Source organism: Benincasa hispida, chromosome 7 (genome assembly GCF_009727055.1).
Source record: "Benincasa hispida cultivar B227 chromosome 7, ASM972705v1, whole genome shotgun sequence".
NCBI lineage: Eukaryota > Viridiplantae > Streptophyta > Magnoliopsida > Cucurbitales > Cucurbitaceae > Benincasa > Benincasa hispida.
Genome location: NC_052355.1, coordinates 17,467,678 through 17,494,519, shown reverse-complemented (window position 1 = coordinate 17,494,519; position 26,842 = coordinate 17,467,678).

Here is a 26,842-nt window from a genome sequence, read left to right as displayed (position 1 = left end):
TAAGTCTCTATGGGAAAGATGGCAGCTGTATTCTTATGGTCCCCTGTTCTTTTGGCTCCGAGGTGGACACAATCTCAGGTTTCATCACTTCTTTTTCTTCTGTTTCTTTTCGAGTCACTGCAATCTCCAGTTCCAGCGCAATTGGAGCGGTCCGGCTAGGCTTCTTCTTCTCCCTTGCCACAGTCTTTCCACTTCACAACGTCACGACTTGACATTGCTGTTTACCCGTACCCCCTGGGTTACGTGGGAATTCCGTTGAACTCGGCAAGGCCCCTTGTGGTCTGTTCTTGAGTTCGCCCGCAATCTGGCCTATCTGAATTTCCAGGTTGCGGATAGACATCGCTTGGTTTTGAAGCATAATTTCGTTCTTTTCAATATATTGCTTCAACAAACTTTCCAAAGAGGAATATTGCGGTGCCTACGAACTGCTGGCTTGATTACTCATCCGACCGTTGGTTTGTGGGAAAAATCTGGGTGGCCTTTCTTTTTACGCCACTGATTGAAAATTTTGCTGCTGGTTTTTCCACGCAAATATGGGGTAGTTTCTCCACCCAGGGTTATACGTGTTAGAGAATGGATTATTCTTCACAAATAAATTAACTGTGGGTTTTGCGGGCATTCCTTCATTGCGTGTCCTTCACTGCAAGTAGCACACCTTGTGGTCGTTTGGTTGATTACATTCACTTGCCCACTATGCGTTGATGGGCTGTTGATTGCAATTCCTTGTACCAAGTTCATCATAGCAGTCATTTGACTATGAAGGGATGTGATAGCACCATTGTTCGCGTCACTATCCTTTATTTTCAATCTTTGATCGCTTTCTCTCCAGTCCTCGTGATTTTTAGAAATGCGATCAAGGATGTTCTTGGCCTCATCATATGTTTTATCTAGCAGACCTCTAGCGGCTGTCGCATTGGCAGTGGTTTGCAAAGCAAGGTTTAATCCGAGATAAAAAATCTCCATCTGCAAGCAGTCTGGTAAGCCGTTACCAGCCTCTTAAACCTCGCCTAAGCATCGCTGAGCGATTCGTCATTATCCTGTTCGAAATTGGTTATCAACTTCCTTCTTCTGGCATTCTCCGTTGGTGGGAAATATTTCTTCATAAACTTCTCTACTACTTACTCCCATGAAGTAATCTCCCCCGGTTCGAGAGAGTACGCCCATTTTTGTGTCTGGTCGCACAACAAAAATGGAAATAAAGTTAGTCGAACTTCCTCGGTGGAGAATTCGGGAACACAAAAGTGTTGCCGATCTCTATGAAGCTCCAAAGATGGGCGTGCGGGTCCTCGCCACGCCTCCCTCCAAATTGTTTAGCAGTCTGGATTATCTGTAGCATCACCAGTTTCATTTTGAATCTCGATCCATCAAGAGCGGGCCTCATGATTCCTAGGGAGAAATCGTAGAGGTTGGGCGACATGTAGTCCCGGATGAGCCTATTGCAGTCGTTCGCCCATAGGATAGGATTTGCCATGACATTATTTTCATTTGGTGCTCCATTTTCAAGTTGTTCTGCTTTGTTATCTTTCTCTTGTTGTTGTTGTTGGCAGCTATCTCTCAGTCTTCGTCGGAGCATCCTTTCAATCTCTGGGTCATAATGCGCCAAAGATTGAAAGCTGCAAAGAAATCAGAAAAATTACCGTTAGCACACTATATTGCCGAAGTCCCTGGCAACGACGCCAAAAACCTGATACGTTATTTATGCGGTGAATTAATGAAAGGAATTGCGGTGATGGAAAATGCATTGTGCAACAAGTTTTCTCAGCAGGACCCAAGTATAAATCCTACTGAGTTTCCTGGTAAGCCAGGGTCGAACTCAGGGACTAGGCAAAACACTATGCGGTAATAATTTTTAGATTACTTTGCGTTAACAAATAAATCAAAGAGTTTGTTGGTTTGTTGTTATAAGTATAAAAAGTATGTGGCGGATTTAATGAAAGATTGGTTATGCGACAGATACACTGAGTATGTGGAGGAACGGGTTAAGAAGGTCTTTAGCTAGCGTTTCCCGAGAATGTGTTCAAACTATGCGATCATGCTACACTCATGCGACAACAAATCATTTCCTAATGCAAATGCAATAGCTCCTAATTCTAGGACGCATGCGATGAATGCGATAATGTCTATAGAGCTTATTCCTAAGTCTTTACTTCTTGCCTATGCGATGATGTAAGATGCACACAAGAACAAGGTGACCGCATACAATCATAACCTATCTCTAGGATGCATGCGATGTGTTAATAGTAATCAGTGCTTATTTCTAAGCTTCTATCTCTTGATTATGTGTTTCTAATCTGACTCTCCCAAGCCGAGATTCTAAACTGACTTTTCCAAGCCTAGATTCTTTCCTTAGACTACCCTCCCGAATATCTCTAATGGACGAATGACGCATACATAACACAAGATAATCACATAGAATGAAGATCCCTAGTTATGCTAGCAAAATGCTTCTCAACCAATTTGACAGATTTAGCTACTCATGCTTAATATACAGAGAGTGAACAAATATAAAGATGTAAACTCTATTTCTATAAATCGATTCAGAGTACAAAATGACAATGGAAGATAAGGATAGAGAACCTGGTAGCAATTCCTTGCTTCCCAAGTCTTTTACACTGTTAACTCTATTATGCTCAAAAGATGTTCCTGCTTCCGCAGGAGTTGGCCCTCTCTCTAATCTCGACGCTTCCGGCACTCTTCAAAATTCACTGGAACGATCTCTCGGTACAATTTCACTTCCCTCGCTTCCGCCTTCTAAGTAAAAGAAAACTATGAACAAGGCTACTTCTATCTATATGAAAAATTATCTAACTGAGTGAACTCCTTCACTAGAGGTTGCCTCCGGTATTTATAAAACTTCGAGGTGAAAGGCTTCTTCTCTCTTATGATTGCACTGATGGGATGGCATTAATTCTCTGCCTAATGCGTCGAATATTTGCCACCGAAAAGTTGAGTGTACTTGCTACAGTAGGTCATTAACGGCTTGTCAACTTAATTCGAAATCGACCGTCATCAGCTTTTTGTCCCATCGTGATTTATTATGTTTTTCACTCAGATGCGCCCACCATGATGTGTCAGCTCTATGTGGCAACCTTCTCAAGCAGATATTCGTGAGCGCAATTTTGATCATATAGCCTTGTGTCAACGTAATCTCTTAATGCGCTCGGATATTAATTTCTGTGGATCGCATTTTCGCCTTGCATCAACGCATTTTCTGCACAAAAATACACAAGTTAGTTGTTTTAATGCGATAGCAATATTATGAACTTAATGCTTTTAGACGCAATATTGTATGTTTTTATCATCTCAATCCTACATTGTTTTATAACTTACCACTATAATAATGTGCATTTCTGCCCGTTATCATGAACCAACCAACCGTAATCCCCTCAACACCATCATGCGAAAGAGAGGAAAAGTAGGGAGGGAGTTATTCTGATAACTCCCTCATTTAACTTAATCCCTCTAATGAACAATAAGTCATAGTTCAACTATGACCAAGTCCCTCTCGGGCCAGGAGAGAGTGTGGTCACATTGTTCAAGCCCTAGAATCTATCCTTAAGGGAGCAATTTTCTACTTACTTTGACATCAGGGAAGGAGTAAATTTCATCTTGTGTAGTTGTGTTCCCAGTTCCCTAATCAGATGAATCCCCAAAATGGTAGGCATATTGAATTGGCATCTAGCCACTCTCACCCATATAAATCAAAGGATCGCCTTCATAGGCAAGAGTTCATAACTCATTCAGGATTTAGGTCATGTCACCTATGGTCATCCTGGTGAAATGTAAGTCTCTACTATTAACGGTGTTATATAATGAGACTAATAATTTCGTGGTCCAGTCTTATACAAACTCTTTGTATAGGATACCTTCGTTTACATGTCTCCACATGAATGATCAGAATCAAATCATTTGTAGCAGTTTACAACACCTATAATATCTACAAAGTGGGTCGTAACCGTAGTGTCACCAGGATAAGGTACCCAGCCTTATCCATCTACTACAGATCGTTTAGGTTATCATTTAAACATGATCCACTCATATGTCTTTACATACATGTTTAAATTACATAAAATAGCCTAGGATCTTAGTTTATTGGATTGAGTATATGTTAAAAAAATAACAATTATTTTTCTTAATAACAATTTGTTTATACAATGTTTACAAATTACGAGAATACTAGAGAGATTTAGGACACCAATCCCAACAATCTCCCACTTGTCCTAAAGCTTAGGGAGCCTAATGTACAATACAAATAAAGTACAAAATACAATAAACTAAGGCATATATTATACCCCAGTAACATCTCCCACTTACTCTAGACAATATGCCCCATGTCCCAAGACCTAGACTTTCTAAATGACCCTCGAACACTTTAGTCGTGAGAGCCTTTATAAACGTATCAGCAACATTGTGCCCCGAAGCAATCTTCATGACTATCATGTCACCTTGATGCACAATCTCCCAAATCAAATGATATTTCTGCTCTATGTGCTTTCCTTTTCAATGACTACTAAATTCCTTAGAATTTGCCACAGCACCACTACTATCACAATAAAGTGTGATGTGTAAAGACATATTTGGAAAAACTTCCAAATCAGTAGGGAACTTCTAAGGCCAAGCAGCCTCTTTAGCAGCTTCACAAGCAGCTACATATTCGGCTTCTATAGTGGAGTTTATAATGCATCTTTACTTGATGGTTTGCCAAACTATAGCTCCTCCATTCAGAGTAAACAATGACCCTGATATAGATTTCCGAGAATCCCAATCAGTCTGAAAGTCAGAGTTTGTGTATCTTGTAAGGATCAAATCCTTATCTCCATACATAAGCATATAGTCCCTCGTTCTTCGAAGGTACTTGATGATGGTTTTGACCGTTGCCCAGTGATCTAATCCTGGATTGGATTGATATCAACTGAAAATTCCTACTACATAGCAAATGTCAGGTTTGGTACATAACATTGCATACATAAGGCTACCAGCAGTCGATGCATAGGGAATTCATCTGATTGCCTTAGCATCTTGCAGAGTCTTAGGACATTGTTCCTTAGATACAATTCCATACTTGAAAGGTAACAAACCCTTCTTGGAATTGTGCATCGAATATCTGACAAGCATCTTGTCAATATACGATGCCTGAGACAAGGCCAACCTTCTATTCTTACAATCCCTATTGATCTGGATCCCTAGAATAAACTGCACCTCTCCCAAATATTTCATTTGGAATTGGGCAGCCAACCATTTCTTTGCATTAGTCAGAAAACCTACATCATTCCCAATGAGTAGGATATTATTTACATACAGTACAAGGAAAGCTACTAATCTGTTAGTGATTTTCTTGTAAATACAAGACTCATCAACATTCTGATCAAATTCGTAAGATTCGATCGCAACATCAAATCTTATATTCCAAAATCGAGATGCTTATTTCAGTCTATAAATGGACCGATTAAGCTTGCAAACCTTTTGCTCTTGATTTTGTTCAATGAATCCTTCTGATTGATTTATGTAGATGGTCTCTTCAAGATTACCATTCAAAAAGGCAATTGTGACATCCATTTTCCATATTTCATAGTCATGGTATGTGGCTATAGACAAGAGAATTCTGATAGCTTTAACATGACAACAGGTGAGAAAGTTTCTTCATAGTCCACTCCTTTAACCTGGGTATAACCCTTTGCCACAAGTCCAGATTTAAAGGTGTGTACCTTCCCATCTACACCTCTTTTCCTCTTGTAGATCCATTTACAACCTATAGGTTTTACCCCATCAGGTTTATCTACAAGCTTCTAGACAGAATTGAAGTACATGGACTCCATTTCTTGATTCATGACTTTAACCCATTCATCCTTGTCAACATCTTCCATTGCTTGTTTATATGAAAATGGATCCTCAATCTCATCCTTAGTTATGATGTCTTGGGCTTCTGTTAAACCCATGTAGTGTACAGGTAGGTTCATAACCCTCCCACTACGTCTAGGCAATCCCAACTTTTGAGATGGATGTGAATGACTAGATGAACCAACATTAAAAACTCTTGTTGATGTATCAGCCTCTTCAACAACCCTTGTACAAGTTTCAGTAGATCCATTAGAAATTTCACTTAAAACTATCTTACTCTGTGGTTTATGGTCCCACATGTGGTCTTCTTCCAAGTGTTGGGGTTGATGCCCTAAATTCTCATATCCTGTAGTTTGTAAACAGTTTGTACGAACGCTTGTGATGTATAATATATGATATTTTACTTCACTTCTTGTATTTGCTCAATTATTCTTTTATTTGCTTTAGCACAAATTAATAAACCTAAAATCCCTGGTTATCTGGATGTAACTTAAGCATGTATGTGATGACATACAAGTAGATCATGTCTTTAGTGATAACCAAAATGGTCTGTAGTATATGGATATAGGAGGGAAACCTTATCCTGGTAACGCTACGGATGTGGCTCGCTTTGTGGAATGGTCACAAATGTTGCGACTTGTCACAGATGATCTAATCCTGATCATTCATGTAGGGGACATGCGAGCGGGGGCGTCCTATACAAAGAGTTTCTATAAGACCTGACCATGAAGTGTTAACGTCTCGTTATATAACACCATTCATGACAGAGACTTCAATTCATTAGGATGACCATAGGTAATATGACCTCAATCTTGAGTGAGTTAGGAACTCCTGCCATTGAGGGCGGTCCTCTAATTTGCATGGGTGAGAATGGCCAGGTCGTTGGCTCAAACCTACCACTTTGAGGATTCGTCTGATTTGGGAGCTGGGAGCTCAGCTACACAAGATGGAATTCACTCATTCTCCGAAGTAGGGGCAAGTAGATAGATAACTCTCTTAAAGGCTGATTCCAGGGCTTGAATGATGTGGTACCTCACACCTTCTCTTGGCCTGAGAGGTGTTCACATATAGTTCGACTATGTTGTATTATTCATTAGAGGAATCAGTGGTACTTAAGGAGTGAGATGTAAATACAGGGGAAAAAAATAAATTGGCCTAACTATACTTACGAGCATTTGTGAAGGGTCATCATACTCATGATTGGTTATATTCGATGGACAGAGAAATATATCTGTGGCAAGAAGAGTTCACCTATTGGTCTTTAATGGAATGGCTTGCAGTTAACAGATGATGGATCTTGTGGCTAAAGAGTTTAATCAGCTATTCACGTACCATTGGAGCTTCGAGCCATAGGTCCATAAGGTTCCCTTGGTAGCTTGGATAAAGTCGAGAATCAATTTTCTGGTCAGTTTGAAATGTTCAAATGATAAGAGGGAGTTCGATTATATATGATATAATTGAACTGGTTAATTATATAAGATATAATTGACTAAATGTATGAGATACATTCTTTTGAAGGAAACTAGATAAAAATATGATTTATATCAAGTAGAGGAGAAATTACTATAGTAGATATGTGATATCAAACTATAGGTTAAGAATAAAATATGATTATATTCATTATTTGATTGAATAGGCGGTTATGAGATAATTGGCCGGGAATTTCTTCTAAATCGTGCCTAAGTGGGAAGATCAATTTCGGTTAGTGTAACTGAAGAATAAAATGAAAATGTTTTTTTTTTTTTTTTTCATTTTGAAAAGAGTTCAAAAATTTCACTCACGGTGTGGAAACTTCATGATCGCTTGGTTGAGAGCCTATACAATAGTGCCCATTGCCTAAACGATTGCACACCCGCGCATTAAACGATCGCTCACCTTTTCTAAACAATCGCTTAGCGCGCCGAGCTTTTCTAAATGATCGTTTACTATTTATTAAACAATCGCTTAGTAAAATCTACACTATCGTGTACCTTTCTCTAAGCGACAAGCACCTGACTATACAATAGTCACCTATTATCTCCCACTTGCTTGTCGTTCTACACGATCATCCTTTCCTCCTCCCTCTACCAATTCCATCAAAGTCCACTCTTTGGATTCTCACTCCGAGAATACCAAGGGCTTCGAGTGGTGGTGTCGTCCCTGGTTGCTGCTTGTTCGTGCACTATCGTTCATGTAGATGATTGATCATGCTGTTAGGCGACTGATTACTGGGCGATAAGAAGTGTAGAGGAATCGCTTCCGCTGGATTGAGTTTGAGTGAAGATAGTCTTCAACTGGTACGTTTACTCAATCTGTTGTATTTTATTTGTCAAAGAATGCCTATAATTAGTATTAAAATGCATACCTGTTTGTTAGAATGTGTGTGTGGTAATTCGGTCACAATGAAATAGGAAAGATTCGAACCCGCTCATGGATACTCTTGTTTAAGAGTTCCTTCACCAAGAAAGTAACATTTGTCGATACAAAACACTTTATTCTCACTTGGATCAAAGAAGTATCCACCTCTCATTTCCTTTGGGTAACCTATAAATAGGCATACTTTTGAATGAGGTTCCAACTTTTTGGGGTTTTCCATTAGCATATGGGTTGGACATCCTCAAATTATAAAGTGGCATAAACTACCTTTACGACCTCCCCATAACTCAAAAAGTGTTTCAGAAACACTCTTTGAGGGAACGTTGTTCAAAATATAAATAACAGTCCTTACTACATATCCCCAAAACGAGTCAGAAAGTTGAGCATAGCTCATCATCGACCGAACCATGTCCAACAGGGTTCTATTTCTCCTTTCTGATACACCATTCTATTAAGGTATACTAGGGGTTGAGAGTTGGTACATAATTCCATGTTCTATCATATAGTTTTGGAATCTTAAGTCCATATACTCTCCACCATGGTCAGATCATAGTGTTTTTATCTTTTTACCTAACAAGTTTTTAACCTCAGTCTTATACTCTTTGACCTTTTCAAGTACTTCGGATTTACGTTGCATTGGGTATAGATACCCATATCTAGAATAATCATCTATGAAAGAGATGAAATATTCATACTCACAATGGAGGAGCTATAGTTTGGAGAAGCATTAAACAGAGTTGTATTGCTGACTCCATAATGGAAGCAGAATATGTAGCTGCATGTGAAGCCACTAAAGAAGTAGTATGGCTACGCAAATTCTTGGCATTTTTGGAAGTAGTTCTATATGCACCTACCCATCACTTTGTATTGCGACAATAGTGGTGCAGTTGCCAACTTGAAAGAACCAAGGAGTCACAAACGTGGAAAACATATCGAAAGAAAGTATCATCTCATCAAGGAGATAGTACACTAAGGAGACGTGATCGTCACGAAGATAGCCTCCGAAGACAACCTTATTGATCTGTTTATGAAGGCCCTCTTGGCTAAAGTGTTCAAGGGCCACTTGGTCAGACTAGGACTACGAGCAACATAATCTAGGGCAAGTAAGAGAATGTCTATGGTATTTTAGATGCCCTAGTTTATTGTATTTTCCCCCTATGTTTCTTAACATTATAAACATTGTATATAGTTGTATTTTTATTCTCATTGGAGTTTTAGTCTAAGTGGGAGATTTTTGGGAATGTCCTAAAACTCGCAATTCATAGATTTTGTGTTAAACATTCTATTTATCAATAAAAGATTATTGAGTATTTTATTCAATAAAATTATTGAGATTGCATTTTCTTATGAAAATCCAATAAACAAATTCATGGCTATAGTATGAATACTTTAACTTTATGTGGTGACATTAATAGGATCAAGTTATAGAATATAGCCTAAATGGTTAATAAGTATATGGATGAAATTGGATATCTCATCCTGGTAACACTATTGGATATGGCCCATTTTGTATATTGATACAAATGATGTGATCCACAGATCATTCATGTAGAGACATGTGAGTGGGGCATCCTATGGAGTGAGTTTGCATAAACTGGACCTTGAAATAGTCATTTTTCCTTATAATGACCATTTACTGTTAAAACGGACTATGTCAAACTAAAAATGACCTAGGATAACTCAATCTTAATCCTGAGCTAATTATGAACTCCTGTTTATTCGAGATTATGAACTTCTGATAAGTTTAATGGAGAAGGATATTCTAACTGAAAATCCAACATAAGTACAATATTAGTTGTGGATGATCTAAGGTTTGTGTTAGGAGAGGAATGTCCTCCAATTCCCACTTCAACAGCAAACCGAAATGTTCGGGACACCTATGATTGGTGGGTTAGGGCTAATGAAAAAGCCAGGGCTTATATCTTAGCAATATATCTGATGTACTTAATATGAAATATGAAGTCATGCCCACTGCCCGTGAGATTATGGCGGCACTTCAGAAAATATTTGGGCAATCGTCATCTTCTATTTGACATGAAGCCATTAAATATGTTTATAATACACGCATGAAATATGGTACCAACATCAGAGAACATGTTCTCGACATGATGGTCCATTTCAATATTCCTGAAGCTCACGGGGCGACCATAGATGAAACCAGTCAAGTTAGTATGATATTAGAATCTCTTCCGAAGAGTTATCTGAATTTCCGTACTAATGTTATGATGAATAAGATTAGTTACAATTTGGCAACATTGTTGAATGAACTCCAGACTTACTAGTCAATGATGAAATTTAAAGAAAGTGAAGTAAATGTTATTTCATGGCCAAAAAATTTTCTCAAGGGTTCTTCGTCAGGAACGAAACCCACTGACAAAAAGAAGTATGTTCCGTCATCTTCAAAAGACAAATATGTTCAAATGAAGAAGAAGGGAAAAGGTAATAAAAAACCCACTACACAGAAAAATAAAACTCCCAAAGGAAAATGTTTTCATTGGGGAGAGGATGGGCATTGGAAGCGTAACTGCCCAAAGTATCTAGCTGAAAAGAAAGTGGAAAAGGCAAACCAAGGTAAATTAGATTTACTAGTAGTTGAAACATATCTAGTGGAAAATTCTCACTTAACTGGGATATTAGATTCGGGCACCGCTAATCATGTTTTCACTTTTCTACAAGAAACTAGTTCTTAGAAACAACTTTCTGAGCAAGAAATGACTTTCAAGGTGGGAATAGAGAAGTCATTTCAGAAGAAGCAATGGGAGATGTCAAGCTATTTTTTGGAGAATCTTTCATCTTCTAAAGAATGTATTTTATGTACCTAAGATGAAAAGAAACTTAATCTCCATTTCTTGTCTGCTAGAAAATATGTACAAAATATCTTTTGAACTTAATGAAGTATTTGTTTTTTCAAGAGGTGTTCATATTTCTTCGCAAGACTCGAAAATAACTTGTACATATTAAAACCAACTGAAGCAAAAGCCATTCTAAATATAGAGATGTTTAAATAGACCTAGATAAAATAAAAGACAGAAAATTTCTCCTAACGCCTATCTTTGGCACCTCAGGCTTGGTCACATTAATCTCAATATGATTGAGAGATTGGTTAAAAATGGTCATCTAAGTCAGTTAGAAGATTGTTCTTTACCTCCACGTGAGTCATGTCTTGAAGGAAAAATGACTAAAAGATCTTTTTCTGAAAAAGGTCTTTGTGCCAAAGAACCTCTTGAACTTATACATTCAGACCTCTGTAGTTTGATGAATATAAAAGCTCGAGGTGGTTATTAGTATTCTGTCAATTTTATTGATGATTATTCTAGATATGGCTATATTTACCTAATGAGTCACAAGTTTAAAACTCTTGAAAAGTTCAAAGAATTTAAGACTGAAACAGAAAACTTATTAGGTAAAAGAATTAAAACACTTTGATTTGATTGAGGTGGTGAGTATATGGATTTAAAATTCCAAAAATCTTTAGTAGATCATGGAATTAAATCCTAACTCACAGCACCTGGAACACCACAACAAAATGGTGTTGTAGAAAGGATAAATCAAACCTTATTGGACATGGTTCGATCAATGATGAGTTAAGCTCAGTTACTTCAATCCTTTTAGGGGTATGCAGTACAGACTGCAGTTTATATTCTGAAGATGGTTCCCTAAAAAAGTGTTTCAGAAACACCACATGAGTTATAGAAAGGTCATAAAAGTAGTTTATGTCATTCCCGGATCTGGGGATGTCTAGCACACGTGTTGGTACAAAACCCTAAGAAACTGGAAACACGTTTGAAATTATGCCTCTTTGTAGGATACCCTAAAGAAACAAAGTGAGGATTGTTTTATGATCCCCAAGAAGATAAAGTGTTTGAATCAACAAATGCTACTTTCTGAGAAGAAGATCATATTAAAAATCATCAGCCATGTAGTAAACTAATATTACAATAAATGACAATAAATGCTACAAAAAAATCAATAAGAGTAGTTGATCAAGCTGATCCATCAACAACTGTTGTTATCCCGTCACGTCCTTCTCAAGAGTTGAGTATGCCTCGACGTAGTGGGAGGGTTGTTCATCAACCTAAACGTTATATGGGTTTAACCGAAACTCAAGACATCATACATGATGATGGTCTAGAGGATCCATTAACCTATAAACAGGCAATGGAAGATTTGATAGGAAATAATGGATAAAAGCCATGGACATAGAAATGGAGTAGATGTACTTAAACTCTGTCTGGGAACTTGTAGATCAACCACATAAGGTTAAACCTATAGTTGTAAATGGATCTACAAGAGGAAACGAGACCAAACTGGCAAGGTGCAAACCTATAGAGCCAGACTCGTGGTAAAAGGTTTTACCCAAAGAGAGGGGGTTGATTATGAAGAAACCTTTTCTCCTGTTGCCATGATAAAATCTATAAGAATACTTCTATTCATTGTCGTATATTATGACTATAAAATATGGAAAATGGATGAAGACAACTTTCCTGAATGGAAATCTTGATGAAAGTATTTTTATGTCTCAACCAGAAGGGTTCATTAAACAGGGTTAGGAACAGAAAATCTGTAAGCTTAAATGATCCATTTATGGATTGAAACAAGCTTCTAGATTCTGGAATATAAGATTTGACACTGCGATCCAATCTTATGGCTTTGAACAGAATGTTGACAAACCTTGTTTATATAAGAAAATAATCAACAAAATTGTAGCATTATTGGTGCTTTATGTTGATGATATCTTGCTCATTGGGAATGAGACAAGCTTCCTTGCTGACGTAAAGAGATGGTTAGCATCACAATTCCAAATGAAAGATTTGGGGAATGCTCAATATGTTCTAGGGATTCAAATTTTTCGAAATCAAAAGAATAGAACCCTAGCACTATCTCAAGCATCTTATTTTGACAAGATGTTGTTAAGATATAATATGCAAAATTCCAAAAAGGGTATGTTGCCTTTTAGACATGGAATTCATTTATCAAAGGAACAGTGTCCTAAGACACCTCAAGAAGTTTAGGAGATGAAAAGAATTCCATATGCATCTGTAGTTGGGAGTTCGATGTATGCCATGTTGTGTACACATCCTATGCTTTGTAGTTGGAATCGTCAGCAGGTTCCAATCCAACCAAGGACACAGTCATTAAACTGCTATAAAAAACATCCTCAAGTATCTAAGGAGAACGAGGGACTATATGATTATGTGGCCATGAAATAGGGATTAAGTGGAACAGAATTGACTGGGTGATAGAGTCGTGAAAACACCAGTTTCTTCCATATTTTAGACCTACCAATTAGACTACGGGACGCGTACACCCGAAATTGGTGAGCCACTTACTGCCCTTTAAGTCAAGAGCTAATAGTACTATTAGCATCAGAAAAGGATATCATAATTATGGCGAATACGTTTTTCTTGCTTGCCACATACCCGGAATACGAACTAAGCTAGAACATCTGAACTAAGCCCAGGGGATGATTGTAGAGGCCCATTGAAAGAAAGGGTCACTCAAAAAGAGAGCGCAAGGACGGGGGGTCCTTGAAGAAATGGTCCAGGCCGAAATCTTTCGCTGGGGATTGTCTCGCTCGGATTTCAATTTCCGCAACCTGGACTAGTTTTTGGATCAGGTCATCAGCCAGCATGCGCAGCGCTTTGATCCTGATAACTTGGAAAAAAAGCAAAAATCTCGCAATATTGAATGCAATCTTCTCTCTTTCATTTTCTAAGAATGAAAAAGAAGCTTCTATCAATATCGTCTCGCCCCCCTCTTGATAGTGAAAGAGGGGCCATAATGGAAGATGGGCTTTTTTTTTCTGGTATGCCGCTCTGCGAGCAAGGAGTGCCACGCACGAGCGGAGCGAAAACAAAGCCAAATTGAGCGACGGCCTCCCAATTAGCTCACGGACAGCCTCCTCAACCCTGGTGAGTATGAGAGCTTGGTCACCATACCTTTTCAATGAAAGAAGACAAGGTATATGCACTTACTCCCCGAGCGGATTCTTGGCTTCTGCCAATGGCTCGCTTCAAAAGACAGAATTCTTCTTTATATAGACAATTATGAATCATCTTGCTTAGAGATAAGAGTCCCGTGCCAAACTCTCGTCCCTCTTGCTGACGCTCGAGCAACTCTCGTCCCTTGCGCTTAAGAGGAATGGTTGAAACAGCCTTACGGAACCAACTGAACCTGAAAGTCATGACCGAATTGTGTATGGACCTAAGGATTTGATCCTTACCGTATACACTAATTCTGATTTTCAGACTGACATAGATTCCAAGAAATCTACTTCAAGATCAGTTTTCATTCTCAATGAAGGAGCTATAGTTTAGAGAAGTATTAAATAGAGTTGTATTGCTAACTCCACGATGGAAGCAGAATATGTAGCTGCATGTGAAGCCGCTAAAGAAGTAGCATGGCTACACAAATTCTTGGCATATTTGGAAGTAGTTCCAGATATGCACTAGCCATCACTTTGTATTACGACAATAGTGGTTCAGTTGCCAACTCGAAAGAACCAAGGAGTCACAAACATGGAAAACATATCGAAAGAAAGTACCATCTCATCAGGGAGATAGTACACTGAGGAGACGTGATCGTCACGAAGATAGCCTCTGAAGACAACCTTGTTGATCCGTTTACGAAGGCCCTCTCGGCTAAAGTGTTCGAGGGCCACCTGGTCAAACTAGGACTACGAGAAACATAAACTAGGGAAAGTGGGAGAATCTATATGGTATTTTAGATGCCCTAGTTTATTGTATTTTCACCCTTTGTTTCTCAACATTATAAACATTGTATATAGTTGTAGGTTTATTCTCACTAGAGTTTTAGTCCAAGTGGGAGACTGTTGGGAATGTCCTAAAACTCGCAGTTTGTAAATTTCGTGTTAAACATTCTGTTTATCAATAAAAGATTATTAAGTATTTTATTCAATAAAATTATTGAGATTGTATTTGATTATGAAAATCCAATAAACAAATCCATGGCTATAATATGAATACTTTAACTTTATGTGGTGACATAAATAGGATTAAGTTATAGTGAGTCAAACTCGTTTCAGTATTTGCCCTGACTTGAAAGGCCTATGGATGAAATTGGATATCTCATCCTAGTAATACTATTGGATGTTGCCCATTTTGTATGCCGATACAAATGATGTGATCCACAGATCATTCATGTAGAGACATATGAGAGGAGGCATCCTATGCAATGAGTTTACATAAGACTGGGCCTCGAAATAGTCACTTTTCCTTATAATGACCGTTTACTGTTAAAACTGACAATTTCAAACTAAAAATGACTTAGGATAACTCGATCTTAATCCTGAGCTAACTATGAATTCCTGTTTATTCGGGAGTTTCCTTTGATCTGCATAGTTGAGAGTAGTCCAACAGCATCACTCAATAAGCCTCCCATTTTTTAGATAAGATCGGATAGATAGCTGGGGACATAGCCTTGCAAGAAGAAATTCACTCCTACCCATCTTAGAGTTAGTAGATAGGTTGTTCTCTTAAGAGCTAATTCCTGGTCTTGAACAACTGGGCCTTGCCCTCTCTTGGTAGAGAGGGACATGATTCATAAGTAGTATTATGAATCAGTTGTTCAATAGAGGGTTAGTGGGAGCTTGAAGCAAGCTGTATTTACAGGGGTAAAAACGGTAGTTTTGACCCAGCTGTAAATACAAACGACATGCGAAGGTTTGACTTACCGATTATGGTTAAAATGGACAAAAATACATTTATAGTGAGGAGAGTGCAACTATCAAGCTATATGGTGTGTCTTGATAGTTAACGAATAGTAATTAATTGGTTTAAAGAGTTTAATCAATTAATTACAAATCGTTAGAGCTCATGATGTGTAGGTCCATTAAGCCCCTCTACTAGCTCGTAAATTGGATTAATAAATTGAGTATTATTGGATGAAATTTGAAACTAGGGTTATGAATTTGAAACATTCAAATTCATTTTAGGGTTTCAATTAATTGTATACGATACAATTAAAACGTTTAATTTTATCAAAATTAAACGAAATTAGAGAATCGATTAATATTTAAATCATGATTTAATTGTTAATCACATGAAATTGAATTCATAATAATGGAATTGATGTTTTGTTAATTTAATATTAAGATATTAAATTAGTAAATTAATTAAAAGGTTTAATTAAAATTGGTTTTATTTAAAATTAATTAATTGAATTAATTTTATAGAAAACTAATATTTAAATAAATGAGTTTATTTAAATATAAAATTTTTTATTTAAAAATCAATTTTTATTGATTTTATAAAATAATTTTAAATTGAGCAAAGTGGGGTTTTCCAAGAATTGGAAAAACCCACTATGGTGCCAAGCACCTTGCTTAATCAAATTCCATTTTGATTCTCTTTTAAATGTTGAAGTAGAAGCTGGCCTACATACAGACCATCTCCATGCATGTTCTGAGCTTATATATTAAAGCTCAAGGCTGAGAAATGGTAAGGCCATGCTGTGATTTTGAACCAAAACTCTGCTAAAGTGAAAACCCTCTTCCCTCTCTTAAATTCATCCAAATCCAGCTCAATTTGAGTGCTTCCACCACACAATCCCCACTTGAGATTAGTAGAGAAGATCTTGGTGGTGGTCTACTTGAAGATTCAAGCTCAAATTTGTGGATATCTTGCTGAATTCGTGGAGGTTTCTTCAAAGGTAATGTGTAACTCAAACCCTCTTGTAAACTTGTTATGAGTAGCATGTTTAAATCTCAAATTAAGAGTAGTTAAAATGCTTATTGGTTCTGAATTCTTCTGTTGCATATTATTTAACTCCTTCACCTAGGTCATCCTAGTGAAATAAAAACCTAATTAGTCAAAAGTGTTACATCTAGTGGTTACAATTTTACGGTCTGGTCTTATGCAAACTCATTGCATTAGATACCTCTACTCGCATGTCACCTACATGAATGCTTTGGATCATTGTGTTAGTATCAAATACAAAGTGTGTCGTATCCATAGTGTTACCAGGATAAGGTACCCAACCTTATCTCTATACTATAGACCCTTTAAGCTGTATCTTGAACATTGATCCCTGTATGTCTCCATATACAGTTCAAGACTTATAAGGCAGCACTGGATGTTAGTTTATTGGATTTAGAGTTATTAAGACAAAATAGAAAACAACACAATAACATTTATCGAATTAACATCTACAACTCTTTATTGATGACAGTCAATTAATAACACTTATTATCTACGAGTTTTAGGGCATAAAACCCAACAAAGAGTGCCTTGACGTAGTGAGAATGTTGTTCAATAGCCTGATCGTTACATGGGTTTGACAGAAACTTAGGTCGTCATACCTGAATCTTACCATCAGATACCGACAGTCGTCTTCTAAGATTACCGACCTTTACATTATTAGATTAGTCTTTTGGGAATTGGCAACATTGACAGGAAGAGGTAGGAATAAACTTTTTTAGGTCTAGCTTCAAATCGGCCTAACCTTCGGTTCCCGTACCCAGCCCGCATTTCCTTTTGAAGGGGGCCAAAGAAATGTCTCCACCAGCTGCCAACAGTCTTTCTTCGGAATTCTACTGAACGGGTCGATCCTCCCCTCCCCTTTGTTTTAGCAACTTATCCTAAGGTCTCCTCACCAAGAGCTCCCCGGCGACGACAGAGGAACCATGCTTAGAGGATCCATTGACATTTAAACAGGCAATGGATGATATGGATCAAGACCAGTGGATAAAATCCATGGACCTCAAAATGGAGTTTATGTACTTCAATTCAAACTGGGAACTTATAGATCAACCAAATGGGGTAAAACCTATTGCTTATAAATGGACCTGCAAGCCCAAGCCGGTAAGGTGCAAACCTACAAAGCTTGACCCGTGGCAAAAGGGTTTATCCAAAGAGAGGGGGTAGACTATGAAGAAACATTCTCTCCGGTTGCCATGATTAGGTCAATTAGAATACTCTTGTCCATTGTTGCCTTTTATGATTATGAGATATGTCAAATGGACGTCACGACAGCCTTTCTGAATGGCTATCTTGAAGTGTGTATCTATATTTCTCAATCAGAGGGGTTTATTAAACAGGGTCAAAAGGAAAAGTTTTGCAAGCTAAAGCGATCCATTTATGGATTGAAACAAACATCTAGATCCTTGAATATAATGTTTGATATTGTGATCAAATCTTTTGGCTTTGAAAGAACGTTGACGAATCTTGTGTTTATAAGAAGATTTTCAAAAAAATTGTAGCTTTTATGGTATTATATGTTGATGATATTCTACTCATTGGAAATGAAGTAGATTTCCTGGCTGAAGTTAAGAGATGTCTACCATCACAGTTCCAAATGAAAGATTTGGGAAATTCACATTATGTTCTTGGAATCCAAATTGTTCCGAACTGCAAGAATAGAATGCTAGCATTATCTTAAGAATCTTATATAGACAAAACGTTGTCTAGATATAAAATTCAAATTCCAAGAGAGGATAGGCATGGAATTCATTTGTCTAAGGAACAGTGTCCTAAGACACCTCAAGAGGTTGAAGTTATGAAATGAATTTGTTATGTATCAGCAGTTGGTATTTGTGCAAACATGTTGTGTACACGACCAGGCTTATGCTATGTAGTTGGAACAGTCAACAAGTTTTAGTCCAATCCTAGATATGATCATTGGACTGCCATTAAGTACATCCTCAAGTATCTTCAGATAACAAGGGACTATATGTTCATGTATGGTGCTAAGGATTTAATCCTTACTGGATACATTGGCTCTGATTTTTAGACCGATATTGATTCAAGAAAATAAACCTCAGGATCAGTATTCACTCTGAATGAAGGAGCTATAATATGGAGGAATACAAAGGGGCCCCAACTCTGCGAACTCTAGAAATTGATAGGGTCTCTCAGGTCCGTTTTCATTCTTGTCTTTCCAACTTCGGGAGCATAATGATTCCGATCTTTAAGGTCTGAAAATGGAGGGTCACACTTACGAGAATTACTAAGTGTTAGTAAATTCTTGACCAAAGTAGCGATAACTGAGTTACTATAGGGATAAGAAGTATATTCTTGTGTAGTGATCTAGTCAAGATAGTCTTGGTTCAATGGAGGAATAGTCGATCACCCCTCGGTGGAGGTTATTGTAAACCATTGAAATATCGTTGCAAAATATAATAATGAAGGGTACATTATTAGTTTTTTTGCTAAACTTGATTGGATTTAAAAGATTAATGTTTTTTTACTAAAAAGGATAGTTGTTTCTTTTCAGCATGACTAGCTCTCTAGATCAATTCTTAGCTTCCGAGAAAATAAACGGCAATAATTAACTCAACATGGAAAAAAATATGAATTCAACACTAGTAATAGATGACCTGAGATTTATCTTAACTGAGGAATTGTCCTCAGGCCCCTGTCTTAAAGAAGCACAAGGTAAATATGATTTACTAGTTGCTGAGACATGTTTTAGTGGAGGATGATACCTCAACCTGGATATTGGATTCAGGAGCCACTAATCATATTTGTTTCTCTTTCAGGAAACTAGTTCCTGGAAAAAGCTTGAAGAAGGCGAGATCACCCTCAAGGTTGGAACAAGAAAGGTTGTCTCGGCTGAAGCAGTGGGAGACTTGAAGTTGTTTTTCAACGTATAGATATATCATACTTAAAGATGTTTTGTATGCACCTCTTATGAAGAGGAATTTAATATCTATCGGTTGTATTATGGAACAAATGTATAAAATATCTTTTGAAGTTAATGAAGATTCATTTTTCAGAAAAGGTATTCAAATTTGTTCTGCTATACTTGAAAATAACTTATATAAGTTAAGACCAACTAAAGAAAAATTTGTCTTAAATATTGAGATGTTTAGAACAGTCGAAACTCAGAATAAAAGACAAAAAGTTTCTTCTAATGCCTATCTATGGCACCTAAGACTTGGCCACATAAATCTCAAAAGGATTGAGAGATTGATTAAGAATGGACTTCTAAATCAGTAAGAAGACAATTCTTTACCTCCATGTAAGTCTTGTCTTGAGGGAAAAATGACTAAGAGATCTTTTACTGAAAAAGGCTCAGATCCACAATACCCTTAGAGCTCGTACATTCGAACCTCTGTGGACCAATGAATGTCAAAGCTCGAGGTGGTATGAATATTTCATCAGTTTTATTGATGATTATTCAAGGTATGGTTATATCCACCTAATGCATCACAAGTCTGATTCTTTTGAAAAGTTCAAGGAATATAAGGTTGAGGTTGAGAACCAGTTAGGTAAAACAATTAAGACACTACGATCAGATCGAGGTGGGGAATACATGGACTTAAGATTCCAGGACTATATGATAAAAAACGGAATCAAGTCACAACTCTCTGCACCTAATATGCCTCAGCAGAACGGTGTATCTGAAAGAAGAAACAGAACCTTGTTGGATATGATTCGCTCAATGATAAGCTTTGCTGAGTTATTTGATTCCTTTTGGGGATATGCATTAGAGACTACTGTCTATATTTTGAATAACGTTCCCTCTAAAAAATTTTCAGAAACACCTTATGAGCTATGGAAAGGGCGTAAAGGGAATTTATGTCACTTTAGGATTTGGGGATGCCCGACACACGTGTTGGTGCAAAATCCTAAAAAATTGAAACGTCGTTCAAAACTATGCCTATTTGTAGGTTATCCAAAAGAAACAAAAGGTGGTCTATTTTACGATCCTCAAGAGAATAAGGTATTTGTATCGACAAATGCCACATTCTTAGAGGAAGACCATTAAAAAGTCATCAACCTCGCAGTAGACTAGTATTGAATGAAATTTCCAAAGACGCTACAGATAGAGCTAGTTCATCTACTAAAGTAGTAGATAAAACTAGTACATCTGGTCAGCCACATTCTTCTCAAGAGTTGAGAATGCCTTGACGTAGTGGGAGGGTTGTTCATCAGCCTGACCGTTACTTGGGTTTAACAGAAACACAAGTTGTCATACCTGATGACGGCGTAGGGGATCCATCGACCTATAAACAGGCGATAAAAGATGTGGACTGTGATCAGTGGGTCAAATCCATGGACCTCGAAATGGAGTTTATATACTTCAATTCTGTCTGGGAACATGTAGATCAACCAAATGATGTAAACCCAATTGGTTGTAAGTGGATCTACAAGAGAAAACAAGACCAATACAGACTTTTAAGGCTCAACTTGTGGCAAAGGGTTATACCCAGAGAGAGGGAGTGGACTAAGAAGAAACTTTCTTTCCCGTTGCCATGCTTAAGTCGATTAGAATACTCTTATCCATTGCCACCTTTTATGACTATGAAATTTGGCAGGTGGATGTCAAGACAGCCTTTCTAAATAGCGATCTTGAGGAGAGTATCTATATGGCTCAACCCGAGGGGTTTATTGCACAGGGTCAAGAACAAAAGATTGTAAGCTTCAAAAATCCATTTATGAGTTGAAACAAGTTTCTAGATCTTGGAATATAAGATTTGATACTGCGATCAAATCTTATGGCTTCGTACAGAATGTTGATGAGCCTTGTGTTTATAAGAAGATCGTCAATTCTACTATAGCGTTCTTAGTTTTATATGTTGACGATATTCTACTCATTGGAATGAAGTAGGTTAACTAACTGACATCAAGAAATGGCTAGCAACGCAGTTCCAAATGAAAGATTTGGGAAATGCACAGTATGTTCTTGGGATTCAGATTATTCGAAACCGCAATAACAGAACACTAGCCATGTCTCAAGCAACTTATATAGACAAAATGTTGTCTAGGTATAAGATGCAATAATATATATGTATAAACATATATATTATTAATTTATTTGAAATTAATAAAATTAATTTTGTCTATATAAGTTGCTTGAGACATGGCTAGTATTATTATAGCTTATGTTGTATCAAATATAACATATAGCCTATTGTATATATACACTATATGTTATATCAAATATAACATATAGCCTATAGTTTTATATTACATCAAATACAACATAAGCTATAGATTTTATTCTCTCTCAACTATACATGACATTTAATATAAATCACATTTATATTAAATTCACTTATATGAATCTCATCCATATAAATGATATTTGGATCATATCCAAATATTTTATTCCTCTTAATATAAATCATATTTACATTTAATTACATGAATCTCATTCATATAACTGGTATTTGAATCATATTCAAATTCCTCTCATAATGTATCAAATACATTATAATCAATTATATCATATATAATTAATTCTCTCAATTAATTTGAACACTTCAAATTAATTCATAGATTAGATTCTTGTTGAGCTACAGTGGGGACCTTATGGACCTGTAGATTGAAGCTCTAACGATACTCAGATAAATAATTAAACTCTTTAATTAAATTACCCAACATCCGTTAACTGTCGGTCACTCCACTAAAGATCGAAAGTTGCACTCTTCGCACTACAGATAAATTTTTGTGTCTATTGGATATAACCAATCAATAGTGCGATGACCCTTCAGTAATTGTTCGTAAGTACAGCTAGGCCAAAATACAGTTTTTCCCCTGTAGTTACATCTACCTCCTTAAGTACCATTGATTCCTCTAATGAACAATAAGTCATAGTCCCACTATGACCAAGTCCTCTCGGGCCAGGAAAGGGTGTGACTATTATGTTCAAGACCCAGAATCAGCCCTTAAGGGAGTAATTTATCTACTTTCCCCTGCATCGGGGAAGGAGTAAATTCCGTCTTGTGTAGCTAAGTTTCCAGCTCCCCAGTTAGATGAATCCCAAAATGGTAGGCTTGTTGAGTTGGCAATCTGGCCACTCTCACCTATACAAATCAAAGGACTGCCTTCATCAGTTGAAGTTCAGAACTCACTCAAGATTCAGATCATGTCACCTATGGTCATCCTAGTGAAATGTAAGTCTCTATTATTAATGGCATTATATAAAGAGACTAATCATTTCGTGGCCCAGTCTTATACAAACTCTTTGTATAGGATACCCCCGTGCGCATGTCTCCACATGAATGATCAGGATCAGATCATTTGTAGCATTTTATAACACTTGTAACACCTACAAAGTGGGTAGTATTCGTAGTGTCATCAGGATAAGGTACCCAATCTTATCCATCTACTACAGACCGTTTAGGTTATTATTTAAACAAGATCCACTTGTATGTCTCTACATACTTGTATAAATATATGAAATAATCTCGGATCTTAGTTTATTGGATTGAGTATATGCTTATAAAATAACACTTATTTTATTAACAACAATATGTTTATACATAGTTTACAAACTACGAGATTACAAGGAGATTTAGGACACCATTCCCAACACAACTTACTGATTATGGTTATAATCGAGTAAACACAAATATATCTACAGTGAGAGGAGTGCAACTACTGGGCTTTAGTGAAGTGACCCAATAGTTAACGAATGTTAGTTAATTCAGTTTAAAGAGTTTAACCAATTAACCTCGATTCATCGAAGCCTGTGATCTATAGGTCCATTAGGTCCTCTTACTGATAGTACACTGAGGAGACATGATAGTCACGTAGATAGCCTCAGAAGAAAATCTAGTTGATTCGTTTACAAAGCCCTCACGACTAAAGTGTTGGTCACCTAGTTGGACAAGGACTACGACATTCATAGTTTTAGGACAAGTGGGAGAATTTATGGGTATTTGATGCCCTAGTTTATTGTATTTATATTTATTCTCTCATACTCAACATTGTATATACTTGTATATATGGTACTCCGCTGGAGTTTGAGTCCAAGTGGGAGTTTGTTGGGTTGTATGTCCTAAAACTCGTAGTTTGTAAACATTAAACATATTCTATTTGCAAAAGGAATTTACTATTGATTTTTTGACGATCAACATAAATCTCATATTGTTGGAGTTCTGATCTATAGGTCTACCAGGTCCCTTTGTTAGCTCACTGAAGAATATTAATGAGGAATGATTTGAATTGTTCAAATCAATTGAGGAAATTTTGTATTGATGTGATTAATATATAATTAGATGTACTCTATAATTCAAATTAGGTAAGAGAGATATATTTGAATGAGATTAGATTCCTAAAGAGATGTATACATATAAATATGTGATATTTATAATGTTAATCAACTCTATATTAATGATTTAATATAGTTACTTAATTGATTAAAAAATGATAGAGAGGTGGAAGAATATAAACATGTGATGTTTATATATATTAATTAATTAATCATATATATTAAATTAGATTTGATATGTGGTTGTTTAATTAATGTGCCAATTAATTAAATAAGGGGTTATTTAATTAATTAAATAATGGGTTATTTAATTAATTGACATCAAGGGTAAAAAGGAAAATGCTTGGAGAAGGGGTAAACCCTTCTCCATATAGATTTATCTTATTAGCACATTTGGGGTAAGATTTGATTTGGTGAAAATCATACCCTAGCCACCAAATTATTTCCTCTCTACACTCTCTCTACAATATCTCTACCTCTACTTCTTCCAAGGGTTGAAGACCACTCATTCAACTCTTGGAATCCTAGAGAATAACAAGGTTATTCTTGTGGTAGTATCAGTGACCGTTGAGGAGACATTCGTGTGAAGAACAAGAGGAATTTTGAGGAGCTTGGGAGTCTACAAAAGTAAAAATGGTCATCCCTTTGTTTCTCCCTTTATAGAGCATGCTAAGTATGTTGTTCATCCTTTTATTCTCTATTTTAGCTTGCTATTTTGTTTCATTTAAAATGGAAAAATCGATGCAAGGCGATCCTAATGCTTCCGCTCGACATTCGATCCCTACGATTGGTATCAGAACAAATTTCTTACATTTTTTTTTTTCACATTTCGAAAACAAAAAACAGTGTAGAAAGGTGGGTTATAATCTGCATTTTGAATGTGGGGTTTGCAATATTAGATGTTTATATTTTTTGGCATTTAACTTAATTCGATTAAAATGTAAGGGCCCATTGTTTTTGGGCATTCATGTTTTGCTATCGAGTTTATAAGTTCATGTTGATAAATGAGCAAGAGTTGCTGAAGAGATTGGTGAGAAAATGGGGGTTTTTTATCCAAGTTCGAAGCAAAACGCAGCAAGAGGGAGTATTTTGTACTACAACGTCGTAATGCTACTATCAAAGGATTGCAATGCTAGAGGGCCAGGGGAGACGGACAATACCCGTAACGTTGCAACGCTACCCTTCAGCGTTGCAACACTCCGAACTTCATAGGCACGTGCAAAGAGTCCAACAGTCGTGGATTTGAGTCTCCATTTCGTGTTTGCAACAGTTTTTCTTGTTTTTGTGTAATTTTAGTTATTTTCATTAATAAAATTAATATAAATTAGTTATATTAAGTTAATTAATTTTTTAGGGTGCAAAAATTTGGTCCAATTTTTTGTTATTTATTTTAGTTTATTATGCATTTGATGTATGTTTGAATTTATATTACATAATGTATGTCATATAGATTTAAAATCCCACCTTAGAATAAACATGTTCATGCATCATGATTAAATATAAGTGTTATATTTTAAGGATGTATGATTTTGTTTGCATGCCCATGCATCATAATATAAATGTTATATTGTTTTAATGCATGATTTAATTAAGCATGTTCATGCATCATACAAAGTTATAAATGTTATAATGTATGATGGAATAATGAATATGTATGTTTATTTTTCATGGATGGAAAATATAAATGTTTTATTTTTTCAATGAAAATAAACCTTGCATTGAGCATGACACTACTTAGATTAATATAATTGTTATATTTGATCAACATCATTAGATGCAAATTATAGGTTTTAATATGACATTAAAATATAAGTGTTATATGTTTATTGGGATAGATTAACCTACAATCAAGAGTTGCATGCAAACATAGGTCCAAATTATTTTTAAATGATTTGAAATTAATTCACCTAGACTTATGTTGGAAGTATTTCTAATAAGATTAGAAATAGGTTAATCTTTTAATTTGCTTTAATAGGATTAAAATGAATTCCATTAAAAGATTATATTTATAAAATAATTGCCCATAAGGGACCTTTTTCTAAGGAATGTTCTGTCTAGGTAGGGGTATTTAAGCTGACGGAAACAGAACACCTTCACCTGGGAACCGACCTAAAAGGTGAATTGGGCAAATATTTTATAAGCATGCAATAGATGATTGATTTTATTAAAGAGTTTAATAAATAAAATCAAGTATTGTTAAAAACATTCAATATAAATATTATATTGAACAAATTAAGAATGACTTAGATGGATTCGTTAGCCAATGTTTAAGTAAGTATAATAAAATCTTAAAAATTAGTGGAATAATTTAGTGGGAGATAAATGGTATATGAGATATATCAATTTTTAGCTCTCATGTCCTTAAGGGTTCCACATCGTGAGATCCATGCTCGGTTTCGTGTCGCCATGTCGCAACCTCCCTTCGGAAAGTGTTTGCATGGATCAATACCAAGGTGAATAGGGAAAGCGTTCATCATAAGTGGGAGAAGGACGCATGTCAATGTATCCTACAGTCTTCTCCATCAGGTTGCACCGTGAGAGTCCTATGTGTTGGGATTGATGCCCTAAATCTTGTAGAGTCCTATAGTTTGTAATTTTAATGTACAAACATTTTATTTATGTAATAAAATATGTTATGTTCTATTTCAAAATTAGTTGCATTAACCATAAAATAATAAACTAACATCCA